At 40.8% G+C, this 14,656-nt stretch overlaps 1 protein-coding gene across 4 annotated transcripts in view; it reads right to left on the bottom strand.

Annotated features, from left to right (window-relative positions):
- Positions 1-14,656, bottom strand: part of LOC135221733 (WD repeat-containing and planar cell polarity effector protein fritz homolog) — a 248,545-nt gene that overhangs the window by 215,633 nt on the left and 18,256 nt on the right. The window contains exon 1 of one of the 4 annotated variants that reach the window (XM_064259529.1): positions 2,172-2,919. The exons of the other annotated variants lie outside the window; for them this stretch is intronic. The gene's annotated coding sequence lies outside the window, so the exon portion shown is untranslated. Of the gene's footprint in view, positions 1-2,171; positions 2,920-14,656 lie in introns of those variants that run through there. 4 annotated transcript variants of the gene reach the window in all.

Raw genomic sequence — 14,656 nt, 5'->3', positions numbered from 1 at the left:
AGGAGATTCCAACTTCTATCAATAGTGTGTAGCTCGCTAACATGTTTAGCCGTAGCTAAGGCTACTAAAAATAATAGTTTTTGAAAGTAAATTGTATTTTTCTTAACTATACAACCCTAAGGTCCTTTATATGAGGAATTACTTTCAGTATACCTGGAATTATGGCAGTTAAATTCTTGAACAAGGTGGTTAGGCAGTAACTACCATCTGGCAGGCAGGTAGGCCCGCCTGCCCGGATGTAAACACTCCACTTTACCTTTTGGCCCAGGTTCAAATTGATGGGTGGAATGAGGTGGCCATCAATGTAAAGGACCTCAGGTTTGTTAGTTAGGAAAAATACAAGTTACTTTCAAAAATTCTGATTTGTCCCTACACGATATAAAAAACTCTTGGTCCTTTACACGAGGAAGACTCACTTATTGGTGGGAAGAATGTGAGTGAGCCTCTAGAACTGACTGGAGTTCTGCATACTTGGGTTATTCTTCCTGGTCGCAAGAGCGAGGAAGAGTGCCCTGCATCTGACAACTTGATCAGAGTACAAGAGCTGCATGATCAAGAGTCAGACTTCTGGGCCTTTTCGAAATAAGTAAGGAATCGTAACTCATCCGAAAATGGGCTGGGAAGAATATTTAGAGTCGGAGGCATTAATGCAAAGTTCTGGGAAGGGTTTGCATTATTGCCAGTCTCCTTACCACCCTTGCTAGAGGAAGGAGCGGGAGTGCTTCTATGATTCTGATAAGAAAAATAGAAAGGAAGCTTGATGTGTAAGCTTACCGCATCAATCGCCCAACCAGCCAGTGTAAGTTCTAGTCCTATCCTTAACCCAAAGGAAGAGGAGTAGAAGGACGAGGTGGGAAAGGTGGAGAGGCCAGTCACTCTTGCATCCTTCTTGCCTCTAGAACCACACACCATAGGAGAGATGCAACTTGTTCTCTTGAAGGAGCCAGGTAAGCAAATACAACCTGCAAGCATCCACCACCGGTCCAAGGAAAGGAGATTCCAAGGACCTGTGGGCAGACCTAAAGGAAGAAATATATAAATACAGTCGCAATGATACCTCATCTATCTTCCTGCACGACATATACTTCAGAGTTATGAAATGTACCCATCCACTGGACTATCTAACTGCAGAGAAGTCTCTCACGGTCTCGTAAGACTCTGAGAAAGACGTGTCATTGGACACTTCTGAAATGGCAGTCCACAGCGGATAAAGACATCAACATGCCATGATGGGTGTCCTTCATAGGTACAGCAACACACCAATAGGACAAAGTAATGACTGATCTGGATCAACCAATACAAAGTCCACAGTGTAGCTCATGACAGACTTGGACTCGTCAACAGATGCCAACTGACTGCGTTGCCACCCATCCAAGACGTAGTCACAACATGACACCCGCCTTTTGAAAGGTTATGCTGAGAATAACCATACAAATTGTCTATCTAGTTCACCGCCAATGTTGAGAGACGAGATGATGTTTCTCTCAAGGCATGCGTACATCAGACGATAGTCAACTGCCTTCTAGAGACCGAGGTCCCTCTGATGGTAAGACAATAGTTTCTCATCAGTGGTTGAATCTCAATCAAGGAGAAACAATACTATATTACTAGTGAATGATTAAGGTGAATGCGAACCTACGTCTTCACAGTTGAATCGAGAGACACATTCTCTCAATCAGTGAAGATGGCTTTAATCCTTGTTGTTTTACAGAGGACTGAAAAAGCTAATCCGCTATTTCATTGCTGTTCGGTGAGAAAGTCAGAGTTTGCAATGAAAGTGGAGCATCTTTCAGTAATGAAAACACAGGGATTGTACTGCCTGAAGAACCGCTTCTCATGGGTTGGATCAAGGAGGAAGTTTCTATTTACAGTAGTACCTCAAGATACGAAATTAATCCGTTCCGAGGGGCCCTTCGTATCATGAGGTTTTCGTATCTTGGACCACATTTTACATGTAAAATGGCTAATCCGTTCCAAGCCCTTCAAAAACACCCCAGTAAATTTCATAATAAAGCTAAATTGACCTATAAACAATGAAATACTACAACAACTTGGACCATTCAATACCTAAATTAATAAAAAAATGCAAAATATATCCTGTAAATAAAGTGTATATTAGTGTACATGGTAACAAGAAATATACTGTACGTACGTAAAATGTGGAAGCTTACCTTTCGAGTGAGGCTACGTACATACGTAACTATCCAAGGAAGATTGCTTCTGCCTACTTTTCACAATGTTCCTGTGTGAGCCTTTTCGGGGGGTGTCTTCTACAAATGATTGCACTTTATGAAAAGCGGCTTTAATTTCTGCCTTTTTTTTTTTGTACATAAGTACGTACGTACACTTGAAAAATATACGTACGTACTACATATTACGTAACTATCCAAGGAAGATTGCTTCTGCCTACTTTTCACAATGTTCCTGTGTGAGCCTTTTTGGGGGGTGTCTTCTACAAATGATTGCACTTTATGAAAAGCGGCTTTAATTTCTGCCTTTTTTTTTTTTGTACATAAGTACGTACGTACACTTGAAAAATATACGTACGTACTACATATTACGTAACTATCCAAGGAAGATTGCTTCTGCCTACTTTTCACAATGTTCCTGTGTGAGCCTTTTCGGGGGGTGTCTTCTATAAATGATTGCACTTTATGAAAAGCGGCTTTAATTTCTGCTGCTTTCTTTTTTCTTTTTTTGATTTTTAACTTTTTTTTTTACTTTTTTTTACTTTGCGTAGTTTTTTTTTTTTTTTTTTTTTTTTTTCTTTTTACAGAATTTCAACTCTGTTTTTTATCACTTGGTTCTTTTTTTGCACCTCATGACTCTGGGAATGATGATTAAATAAAAGGGTTCCAAACTTATAGATCAGATAGAAAAAATAGGAATCAAGGGGGAACCGCAATATATGGGAAAGACAAAAAACAAGGAAAAATATATGAGAAATATAGTAACTCAGAATGTGAACTAATAGCGGTAGAATTTGAATCTGAAAAATTAATGAACATAGTAATATATAGACCTCCTAATACTAAAGAGTTTGACTTAATAATTGAAAAATTGGATGATATATATAGAAATCACAAGGACTGGACTATTCTCCTATCTGGAGACTTCAACTTTCCTTTCGTAGAATGGAAAGAACGAATAGGAGATTGTGGTTGTACTTATACATATAAAAAAGAGAGTAATAGTAGTGCAGAAGATAAGAGGCAATTCGAAAAGCTATTAGATATGCTACTAGAATACAACATTCAACAAATAAATCACCTGCCAACAAGAAAGGAAAATACTTTAGACCTAGTATTTGTGAACGAGATGAATTATGTTAAAGAAAATGGTATTGTTATGATACAATAAAGTTTTATGCATACTTACCTGGCAGGTATATATATGCTTATCCTCTTGACGCACTGGCAGAATTTCAAAACTCGCGGCAACCGCTAGTACACTGGTAGTTCAGGTGATGGCCACCCCGCTCCCGTGGCGCTGGTACTTGGAACTATTCCCGTTTTCCTCAGATTTTCTCTGAACCCTGTCTCCTGAGGGGAGGAGGGTGGGAATTAATTATTATACCTGCCAGGTAAGTATGCATAAAACTTTATTGTATCATAACAATACCATTTTATGCATGACACTTACCTGGCAGGTATATATAGCTGATTGACACATTTGGAGGTGGGTCATAGACAGCAACATCATCATAATTCAAAAATTAACTAAATTTTTAGAACTATGTATTATGTTCCTTACCTGCTAGTAGCTGACTTCGTAGGTCCTGCCTCTTAGCCTGCTAAACCTTAGTAGCTCTCAACTAGGACGTGACCTGTTTGTTGAGAAAGCTAACAATAAGGGCCTGACAACTGGACGTGACCAATTTGTTGACAGAGAACCCTAGCCCTCATTTACCACGGGCCATTCATGCTAGGAAAGTTAGTCACCTGAACCACACACACATATAATAAACACTAACCAACAGACTGAGCTGGTCTTAACCTTCTCAGACAACCATAAAAACACTATAACCTAATTAAAATAAAAACCTAGCATGTTATTAGGTTATGGGGTGGAAACTCCTTTGCCCAGTACTGTCCCTGAGGATACATACGGGCCTAACGTTTGACAATTATCAAAAGTTGTCTTCACGTCTCTAAGGTAATGAGAGGCAAACACAGAGTTTGTCCTCCAATACGTTGAATCTATAATGTCCTTGAGGGCTAATTTTCCTGAATGCTAAGGACGTAGATACTGCTCTACCCATCATGAGCTTTAACTTTAATTATACCGAAGCATCCTCCTGACAAAGCAAATGAGCATCTTTAATGACTTCTCTTACAAAGAAAGCCATTGCGTTTTTAGACATAGGTCTAGTAGGATCTTTAACGGAGCACCACAGAGAACATGAAGTTCCCCTAATGCTTCTTGTTCTTTCTACGTAAAACCGTAAGGCTCTTACTGGGCAAAGAACCCTTTCTTGTTCTTGACCTACCAGATCAGCCAGTCCTTCAATCTCAATGATCTTGGCCATGGATGCGAAGGATTCTCATTCTTTGCTAAGAACTCCTGTTGAAAAGAACAAACTGCTTTGTTGTGCTTCCATCCTATTTGCTTGTCAATAGCTTGCAGCTCGCTAATCCTTTTAGCTGTAGCTAAGGCTACTAAGAAGATAGTTTTCTTCGTTAGCTCTCGCAAAGGCGCACTGCCCATAGGTTCGAACTTATCCGTCTCCAAGAATTTGAGAACGACATCCAAATTCCAGAAGGGGTTCTGCACCGTCGATCCTTCTTTGTATCAAACGATCTGAGGAGATCTCTAAGATCTGCGTCATTGGACAGGTTTAAACCTCTGTGTCTAAACACTGCAGACAACATACACTTATAGCCTCTAATCGTCTGATTAGCCAAACCTAGATTTTTCTTCAGGTATAGCAGAAATCTGCAATCTGTGTCACAGAGGTACTGGATGAAGAAATCTTCCGATTCTTACACCATTTACGGAAGTTCTCCCACTTCGACTGGTACACTTTGATAGTCGATGGCCTTCGTGCTCTTGCAACTGCCTTCGCTGCTTCTCTAGAAAACCCCCTCGCTCTGACAAGTCTTTCGATAGTCTGAACGCAGTCACCCACCCAGAGCGAGGTGTCTTGTGGGAACCTGTCGAAGTGGGGTTGTTTGAGAAGATCTACTCTCGTGGGTAGACTTCTCGGAGAATCTACTGTCCATTCCAGTACCTCTGTGAACCACGTTTGGGCCGGCCAGTATGGGGCTATCAGGGTCAGCCTTGTTCCTCGACTTTCCCTGAATTTTTTCATTACCTTTCCTAAAATCTTGAACGGGGGAAAAGCGTACGCATCTAGACCCGTCCAATCTAGTAGGAAGGCATCGACTGCGACTGCAAGAGGGTCCGGGATTGGAGAACAATAGTTCGGTAACCTCTTCGTCGCTGCGGTAGCGAAAAGATCCACTACTGGAGTGCCCCAGAGCTTCCACAGTCTCTGGCATACTTGAAGATGCAACATCCACTCCGTGGAAAGCACTTGTCCGTCCCTGCTCAACAGATCCGCCCTGACGTTCTTCTCTCCCTGAATGAACCTGGTGAGCAGGGTGACGTTTTCTCTCTGCGACCAAAGAAGAATCTCCTTCGCCAGGTTGCAAAGGGACAACGAGTGGGTTCCTCCTTGATTTCCGTATATATGCCAGAGCTGTGGTATTGTCCGCGTTGATCTGCACCACTTTGCCGCTGATCCACGGTCTGAACGCTTCATAGCCAAGAAGATCGCCATCAGTTCCTTCCTGTTTATGTGCCATGCCTTTTCTTCTTCGCTCCAAAGGCCTGACTCCTCCCGAGGGCCCAGCGTCGCTCCCCAGCCTGCGTCTGACGCGTCGGAAAATAATATCCGGTCTGGTTTCCTCTGCTGGAGTGACGTACCCTCTGACAACCTCTCCGGAACTAGCCACCACTTTAGTTCCTCCTTTATCTTCGAAGGAATTGGAAACCGGAAGGAATCTGGTTGCGATCTTCTTGGCCAGACTTCGTTCAGAAAGAACTGTAAGGGCCTCATGTGAAGTCTCCCTAGTGAAATGAACCGCTCTAACGAAGAGAGTGTCCCCAGCAGGCTCATCCACTCTCTCGCTGAGCATTGGTCTTTCAATAGGAATTCTTGCACTTTCCGTATACACATGGTCTGCCTTTCGGGTGACGGAAAAGCCCGAAAAGTCACTGAGGATATCAGAATCCCCAAATAAACTAGTTCCTGAGAGGGGATCAATCGTGACTTTTCCAGGTTCACCATCAGACCCAGTTGCTGAGTTAATTCCAATGTTACGTCCGTGTCCTCCAGACATTGCTGTTTTGATTGTGCTCTTATGAGCCAATCGTCGAGGTAGGTAGAGAGAGACTCTGACTCCTGCCAAATGAAGCCACTTCGCCACATTCGACATCATTCTTGTAAAAATTTGAGGCGCCGTGCACAGCCCGAAACACAGGGCTTTGAATTGATAAATCCTTCCCTGGATCACGAATCTCAAATATTTCCTGGACCTTGGATGAATTGGAATATGGAAGTACGCATCCTGAAGGTCCAGTGTTACCATCCAGTCCCCTGGTCGTACCGCTGCCTAGTACGAATCGTTCGTCTCCATCGTAAACTTGGTTCTTTTTCTGACGAACAAGTTTAGCTGGCTTACGTCCAGTACCGGCCTCCAACCTCCTGATGATTTCGGTACTAGAAACAGACGGTTGTAAAACCCTGGGGATTCGTGATCCAGAACCGGTTCTATTGCCCCCTTTTCTATCATGGTGACGACCTGATGCCAAAGAGCCTCTCTCTTCTCTAAATCGATGTAATGAGCCCCTAGGGCTCTCGGAGCTGTAGCGAGAGGTGGTTTCTTGAGAAAGGGAATCTTGTACCCTTCCTTCGCTACCTTTACGGACCAAGGATCCGCTCCTTTGCTTTGCCAGACTTCCCAGAAGTCTAAAAGTCTGGCCCCCACACAAGTCTGGAGGACTTCTGACTCATTGTTTGGTTGAAGTTTTGGCCCCTCTTTTGGTTGGAACTCTTTTCCCTCTAAATGCTGGTCGAGCGAAAGTCCTACCCCGAAAGGGCTGCTGTGCTGTCTTCGTATCCTTCGTAGTCTTATTCATGACCTTAGAAGGTAAATACTTCCTTACAGATGAACGTAAGAAGATCTTGAGTCGCCTTCTGAGTGAGGGAGAGAGATATGTCCTTAATGATCTCTTGCGGAAGAGCTGTCCTGACAGAGGAGAGAACATCAACTCCGACTTTTGCGCGTTCGACACTCCTTTAGCAGCGAACGAGCATAAGAGATGTCTTTTCTTCAAGACGCCTGCTGTAAAATTGAAGCCAATTCATTAGCTCCATCTCTCAAGGCTTTATCCATACAGGACATAATACTTCTCGACAACTCGGATACTGACGACTCTTCCATCTCCGAAGTCCGAGCCAGGGCCCCCAACGACCAGTCAAGAAATTAAACCACCTCAAAGGTCCTAAAGATACCTTTGAGTAAATGGTCGAACTCCGACGAAGTCCACCACACTTTGGCTGAATGCAAAGCATGTCTACGGGAGCTATCCACTATGTTGGAAAAGTCTCCCTGGGAGGAGGCAGGCACTCCCAGGCCAAGACTTTCCCCCGTAGCATACCAAACACCAGACTTCGAAGCCAACTTGGCCGGAGGAAATACAAAAGAAGTCTTCCCCGACTCTTTCTTCTCCTTCAACCACTCATTTACGCGTTGAAGGGCTTTCTTGGCCGAAATGGACAAAGTCATTTTCAAAAACGACGATTTCTTGGCTGTCTTCGTCTTCGAAAATTGCGACAAAGGCGATGGCGGGCCTGAAGGTTGAAAATCTCCTTCAAACAAAGAAAGAAGGCACTCTGTTAGCCTCTTGTAGTCCGAAGAAGGAGCTTCCGTCTTGTCCTCTTCCGCACTCTCCGCAAATTCTTCCTCCTGCGAAGAAATATCTTGAAAACCAAGATCCTGCTGACTCTCCAATTCAGAGTCCCTTTATGCAGCTCCTGTTTTAGAAAGCGAATGCGGCACTGACTCCCTATAAAACTCCTCTCTTCCTTGTCGAGACAATGTTTTGACTTGCTGCCGCCTGCGTCCTGCGTCCTCCTGAACGTATGCGTCCACCATGCGTCCATCACTTCTCCTCTTGCGTCCTGCGTCCTGCACTTCGTCCTTCTTAAGGGACGCACTGCGTCCTGGATCGCGTTGTACGTCCTGCGTCCTCTTGGAGGACTTAACCGGGAGAGACGAGTCCTTACGTCTAACCGAAGGTTGTTCGGGCTTCTCCCATGATTGAACAATCACTGCCAATCTCTGCTGCATGTCCCGCAGCACCTCCTTCGTTTCCGCCTCCTTACGAGACTCTGATGATGAGAGATCGAGGACGCACCGGGCTAACACGAAGCGGCGAGCGACTTCCAACTGACGTGAAAGAAATCCTCTTCCGTTTGATAGGGATCATCTCTTCATCCTCCGATGAAAAAATCTCAGGGCTACTCCACCCTTCTTGGTCGAAAGCCCTTTCCTCCTGTGAAGAGGACGGAAAGTATGACCTCTTGAGAGGACGCGATACTTCCGCGAACCGCCTACTCCTTCCCGAGGCTGAACTATCCGAAGAATAACGGCACTTCCCAGTATCGCCTTTTCTATGGCGTACTGCAGCAGCCTGGGACGTACCAACAGGACTGCCTGAAGGGACGACTGATCGCAAGTCAACCCCTCTCGCCTCCCTTCGACTGTCGACATGCCTTCTCCCTTGGGTCTGGGAGCTTGACAGAGGTCTCGGTCTAGGAGCACGAGAGAGACGATCAGGCGCCCCCTCCACAACACTGTCACCAAACACTTCCACTTTGTCTGTTAATCGTTTAATTTGGTCTCCCATGGACGCAAGGGCAGCGAACACTTCCACTATTTGTGGATCAGTAGTATCCTCAGATACAGCAACTGGAGCAGGAGAAACCTGGGGGGAAGGTGCTACATCTACATGTGAATGAGCTGGAGAAGACACATGCAAACTTCATCCAAAGGTTTACTCGAAGATCCCGATCTTTCACTCCTAGATACAGATCTTCTAACCCGATCTTTTTCTAATCTCTCCACATACTTCATAAGAGCCTTCCACTCTTTCTCATTCAGACACTGACATTCATTGCACCTATTGTCCCACGTACATACAAACTCCCGACACTTCTTACAAATAGTATGTGGATCTACCGATGATTTCGGCAGTCTCACCTTACACCCTTCTTTCACACAAACTCTAAACATACTTCCTGAATCAGACATACTAAACAAGGTCCAAACAAAATGCGATTGCCACTCTAACTTCGTGAATACGATACCAATATCCAAAAGTCAGATAACGAGCAGGAAATTCTAACAGAGAACCAACAACGATGTTGCCGGTTCGGCTGGCAGAGAAAAATCTGAGGAAAACGGGAATAGTTCCAAGTACCAGCGCCACGGGAGCGGGGTGGCCATCACCTGAACTACCAGTGTACTAGCGGTTGCCGCGAGTTTTGAAATTCTGCCAGTGCGTCAAGAGGATAAGCTATATATATACCTGCCAGGTAAGTGTCATGCATAAAATAAGAGTTTATAATGCGAGTATTTCAGACCATAATGCATAAAATTAACAGTTCATTCCAAAGCAAGTGAAAACAGAGATAAGCAAGAAATGAAAAAGTGGGAAGGATATGGAAAATACAACTTCAACTTCTACAGTAAAATATAAAATGGTCAGAATAAAATGAAGAATTAAACAAAGATTAGGATAACATTTTCGTAAGTGATGACATAAGGGTAAATACGGAGATATTATATAAAAATATTAGAGAAATAGTGGATAAAATATATACCGAAGAAGAAAAGTAAACATCAGTCATGCATACATAAGAGACAGAAGGATCTTTTTCCAGAAAATCAGAAAGTGGAAAAAAGGTCTTGCAAAAGAAAAAGAAAAAAAAAAATGCATGGAAAGTTATAGAACTAAAAAGTAAGATAGAAAATGCAGAACAAAAGATATTACAATCAAAAGAAAATGAAAAACGGGACTTGGAAGAAAAAACCCTAATAAATATCAAGCCAAAACCCAAAAACTATTATACTCATATGCGAAAAGAAAAAGATGAATAAAAGAAGAATAGAAATAGGCCCTCTAAGAATTTAAGGGAGATTAACCCTTAAACGCCGACTGGACGTATTTTACGTCGACATTTTTTGTCTCTCGGGTGCCGACTGGACGTATTTTACGTCGACATACAAGTTTTTTTTAAAAAATTTGCGGAAAAATACTTTTAGGCCTACCAGCCAAAAACTCTTGAATCACGAGCCTTGGGGGGATGCTGGGAGTTCACGGATCAAGGTGTTGTTTTTGTTTACAATCGTTACGCAGGCGCGCAAGCGCGAATTTCTTTTCTTGCCGCACTAAAAAAGTATCTGTGACACATCTCGGAAATTATTTCGTCACTTTGACATAATTTTTTTTACCATTTTAAATTAGCCGTTACATGGAGTATTATATATGAAAATGTGCGCATTTTTATGTAGAATACAACAATAAAATACTCATGATTGTAGCTTTTATCAGTTCGGAGATATTTCAATTATAAATAACGATGTGCCAAAATTTCAACCTTCGGTCAACTTTGACTCTACCGAAATGGTCGAAAACGCAATTGTAAGCTAAAACTCTTATATTTAGTAATATTCAATCATTTAAATTAATTTTTGAAACTAATTGGGAGTCTCTAGCACAATATTTCGATTTATGGTGAATTTATGAAAAAACTTTTTCCTTACGTCCGCGCGGTAACTCTTCCGAAAAAAATCATACATGCGATTGTGGTAATGTTTGCACCATTTTAAAATTAGCCGTTACATAAAGTTTTATATATGAAAATGTGCGCAATTTCATGCACAATACAACTAAAAAACAACACATGGTTGTAGCTTTTATCAGTTTTGAAATATTTTCATATAAAAAAATGATAAGTGACAAATTTTCAACCTTCGGTCAATTTTGACTCTACCGAAATGGTCAAAAAACGCAATTGTAAGCTAAAACGCTTATATTCTAGTAATATTCAAGCATTTACATTCACTTTGCAACAAATTGGAAGTCTCTAGCACAATATTTTTCAATTTATGGTGAATTTATGAAAAAAATAACATTTTCTTTACGTCCGCGCGGTAACTCTTCCGAAAAAATCATACGTGCGATTGTGGTAATGTTTGCACCATTTTAAATTAGCCGTTACATAAGGTTTTATATATGAAAATGTGCGCAATTTCATGTATAATACAACAAAAAATAGTTGAAGGTTGTAGCTTTTCTCATTTTTGAAATATTTGCATATAAATCACGATAAATAGAAAAAAAAACCATGTTCGGCAAATTTGACTCTCTACCGAAATGGTCGAAAAACGCAATTGTAAGATAAAAACAAAACTCTTACAGTCTAGTAATATTCAGTCATTTATCTTCATCGTGAAACAAATTCGAAGTCTCTAGCACAATATTTAAATTTATGGTGAATTTAAAAAAAAAACTTTCCTTCCCTCCGCGCGCGGATTCTCCGCCACAAATCTCCGAAATGCGTAAGTCCCATTCTCGGAATATTTGCTCTGTTTCATATTTGGCATTTCATAGAGTTTTATATATAAAAATGTGTGCAATTTCATGTAGATAAAAAGAAAAATATTTGAAAGTTTGTAGCTTTTCTTATTTCCGAAATAATTGCATATAAAAAATTTATATAAAAAAATTCGACATTCGGTCAACTTTAACTCGTCAGATATGGTCGAAAACTGCATTTGTAAGCTAATATTCTTACATTATAGTAATATTCAATCATTTGTCTTCATTTTGAAAGAAATTGGAAGTCTCTAGGACAATATTTAGATTTATGGTGAATTTTAGAAAAAAATATTTGTTTACGTCCGCTCGTTACGAATTCATGCATTATTTTGTGATAATATTTTTTCTGTGTTGCTTTTATCGTTTTACAATGTGTTATATACCAAAATGATTGCAATTCAGTGTACATTACAACGAAAAAAAAGTAACTTGTTACCTTTAACCATTTTGCGCACAGCGCGATTTGAATACAATTATATATGAAATTTCGTTTTTGCGCTATCATATATCGCATTATTTATATATGATAATGATAATTGTTTTCATTTCTGATGGTTGCATACTAAACTTCAGGCAATGACAAAAAAAGGAGCCAAAAATGAACTCTTAATCTTTGAAACTAAGCGCGCTGTGATTTTTTGAAAAAAATATTTTTTCCGCTTCCGTGCTCACTCTGAAACGTCTCTGGCACACGGGAGACATTTTTTTTTACCGCTTCGGCGTTTAAGGGTTAACGAATGAAAAAAAGGAAATTTGCAACATACTGGCAGAACGATATAAGAGAGAATTCACCCCTAGAATAGATAATGAAGATAATGATATAGAAGTAAGGGACGAAAATAGTGAATATTTAGCTGACATAGAAATTAATGAAGCTGATATTGTGCAGGCAATTAATGAAATTAAAAATGGAGCTGCTGCAGGGCCTGATGGAGTTCCTGCTATTTTGTTAAAGAAAGTAGTTCTTCTATCTCAAGCCACTTGCAATATTATTAAGACAAAGTGTAGATACAGGCAAGATTTATGATGAGCACAAATTAGCATATATCACCCCTACTTTCAAAAGTGGATCAAGACTAGAGGCAAGTAATTATAGGCCTGTGAGTCTAACATCACATACTATGAAAGTGTATGAAAGGGTAATGAAGAAAAATATTATGAAAAATTTAATAAAAAATAATCTGTTTAATATAGGACAACATGGTTTCGTACCCGGAAAAAGTACACAAACCCAACTGTTAGTCCACCGTGAGAACATATACAAAAATATGAAAAGCGGAAATGAAACAGATGTCGTTTATCTAGACTTTGCAAAAGCTTTTGACAAAGTAGACCATAATATATTAGCGAAGAAAATTAGAAAACACAATATCGTGGATAAAGTAGGAAGATGGTTAAAAGAATTTTTACACAACAGAAAACAGATAGTTATTGCAAACGATGAGAAATCGGATGAAACCAAGGTAATATCCGGTGTGCCACAAGGTACAGTGTTAGCTGCAATACTGTTTGTTATTATGATTGAAGACATAGACAGTAATGTTAAGGATTCGGTAGTGAGTAGTTTCGCTGACGACTCAAGAATAAGTAGAGAAATTACTTGTGATGAAGATAGGAACGCTCTACAAAGAGACCTTAACAAAGTATATGATTGGGCAGAGGTAAATAGGATGGTATTTAACTCTGATAAATTTGAATATGGTATTGTTATGATACAATAAAGTTTTATGCATACTTACTGGCAGGTATATATATAGCTTATCCTCTTGACACACTGGCAGAATTTCAAAACTCGCGGCAACCGCTAGTACACTGGTAGTTCAGGTGATGGCCACCCCGCTCCCGTGGCGCTGGTACTTGGAACTATTCCCGTTTTCCTCAGATTTTCTCTGAACCCTGTCTCCTGAGGGGAGGAGGGTGGGAATTTAATTATATATACCTGCCAGGTAAGTATGCATAAAACTTTATTGTATCATAACAATACCATTTTTATGCATGACACTTACCTGGCAGGTATATATATAGCTGATTGACACATTTGGAGGTGGGTCATAGACAGCAACATCGTCATAATTCAAAAATTAACTAAATTTTCAGAACTATGTATTATGTTCCTTACCTGCTAAGGTAGCTGACTTCGTAGGTCCTGCCTCTTAGCCTGCTAAACCTTAGTAGCTCTCAACTAGACGTGACCTGTTTGTTGAGAAAGCTAACAATAAGGGCCTGACAACTGGACGTGACCAATTTGTTGACAGAGAACCCTAGCCCTCATTTACCACGGGCATTCATGCTAGGAAAGTTAGTCACCTGAACCACACACACATATAATAAACACTAACCAACAGACTGAGCTGGTCTTAACCTTCTCAGACAACCATAAAAACACTATAACCTAATTAAAATAAAACCTAGCATGTTATTAGGTTATGGGGTGGAAACTCTTTGCCCAGTACTGTACCTGAGGATACATACGGGCCTAACGTTTGACAATTATCAAAAGTTGTCTTCACGTCTCTAAGGTAATGAGAGGCAAACACAGAGTTTGTCCTCCAATACGTTTGAATCTATAATGTCCTTGAGGGCTAAATTTTTCCTGAATGCTAAGGACGTAGCTACTGCTCTCACCTCATGAGCTTTAACTTTAATTATACCGAAGCATCCTCCTGACAAAGCAAATGAGCATCTTTAATGACTTCTCTTACAAAGAAAAGCCATTGCGTTTTTAGACATAGGTCTAGTAGGATCTTTAACAGAGCACCACAGAGAACATGAAGTTCCCCTAATGCTTCTTGTTCTTTCTACGTAAAACCGTAAGGCTCTTACTGGGCAAAGAACCCTTTCTTGTTCTTGACCTACCAGATCAGCCAGTCCTTCAATCTCAAATGATCTTGGCCATGGATGCGAAGGATTCTCATTCTTTGCTAAGAACTCCTGTTGAAAAGAACAAACTGCTTTGTTGTGCTTCCATCCTATTTGCTTGTCA

This window comes from Macrobrachium nipponense, chromosome 3, assembly GCF_015104395.2.
Source record: "Macrobrachium nipponense isolate FS-2020 chromosome 3, ASM1510439v2, whole genome shotgun sequence".
Lineage (NCBI taxonomy): Eukaryota > Metazoa > Arthropoda > Malacostraca > Decapoda > Palaemonidae > Macrobrachium > Macrobrachium nipponense.
This window is presented reverse-complemented; position numbering and strand designations above follow the sequence as displayed.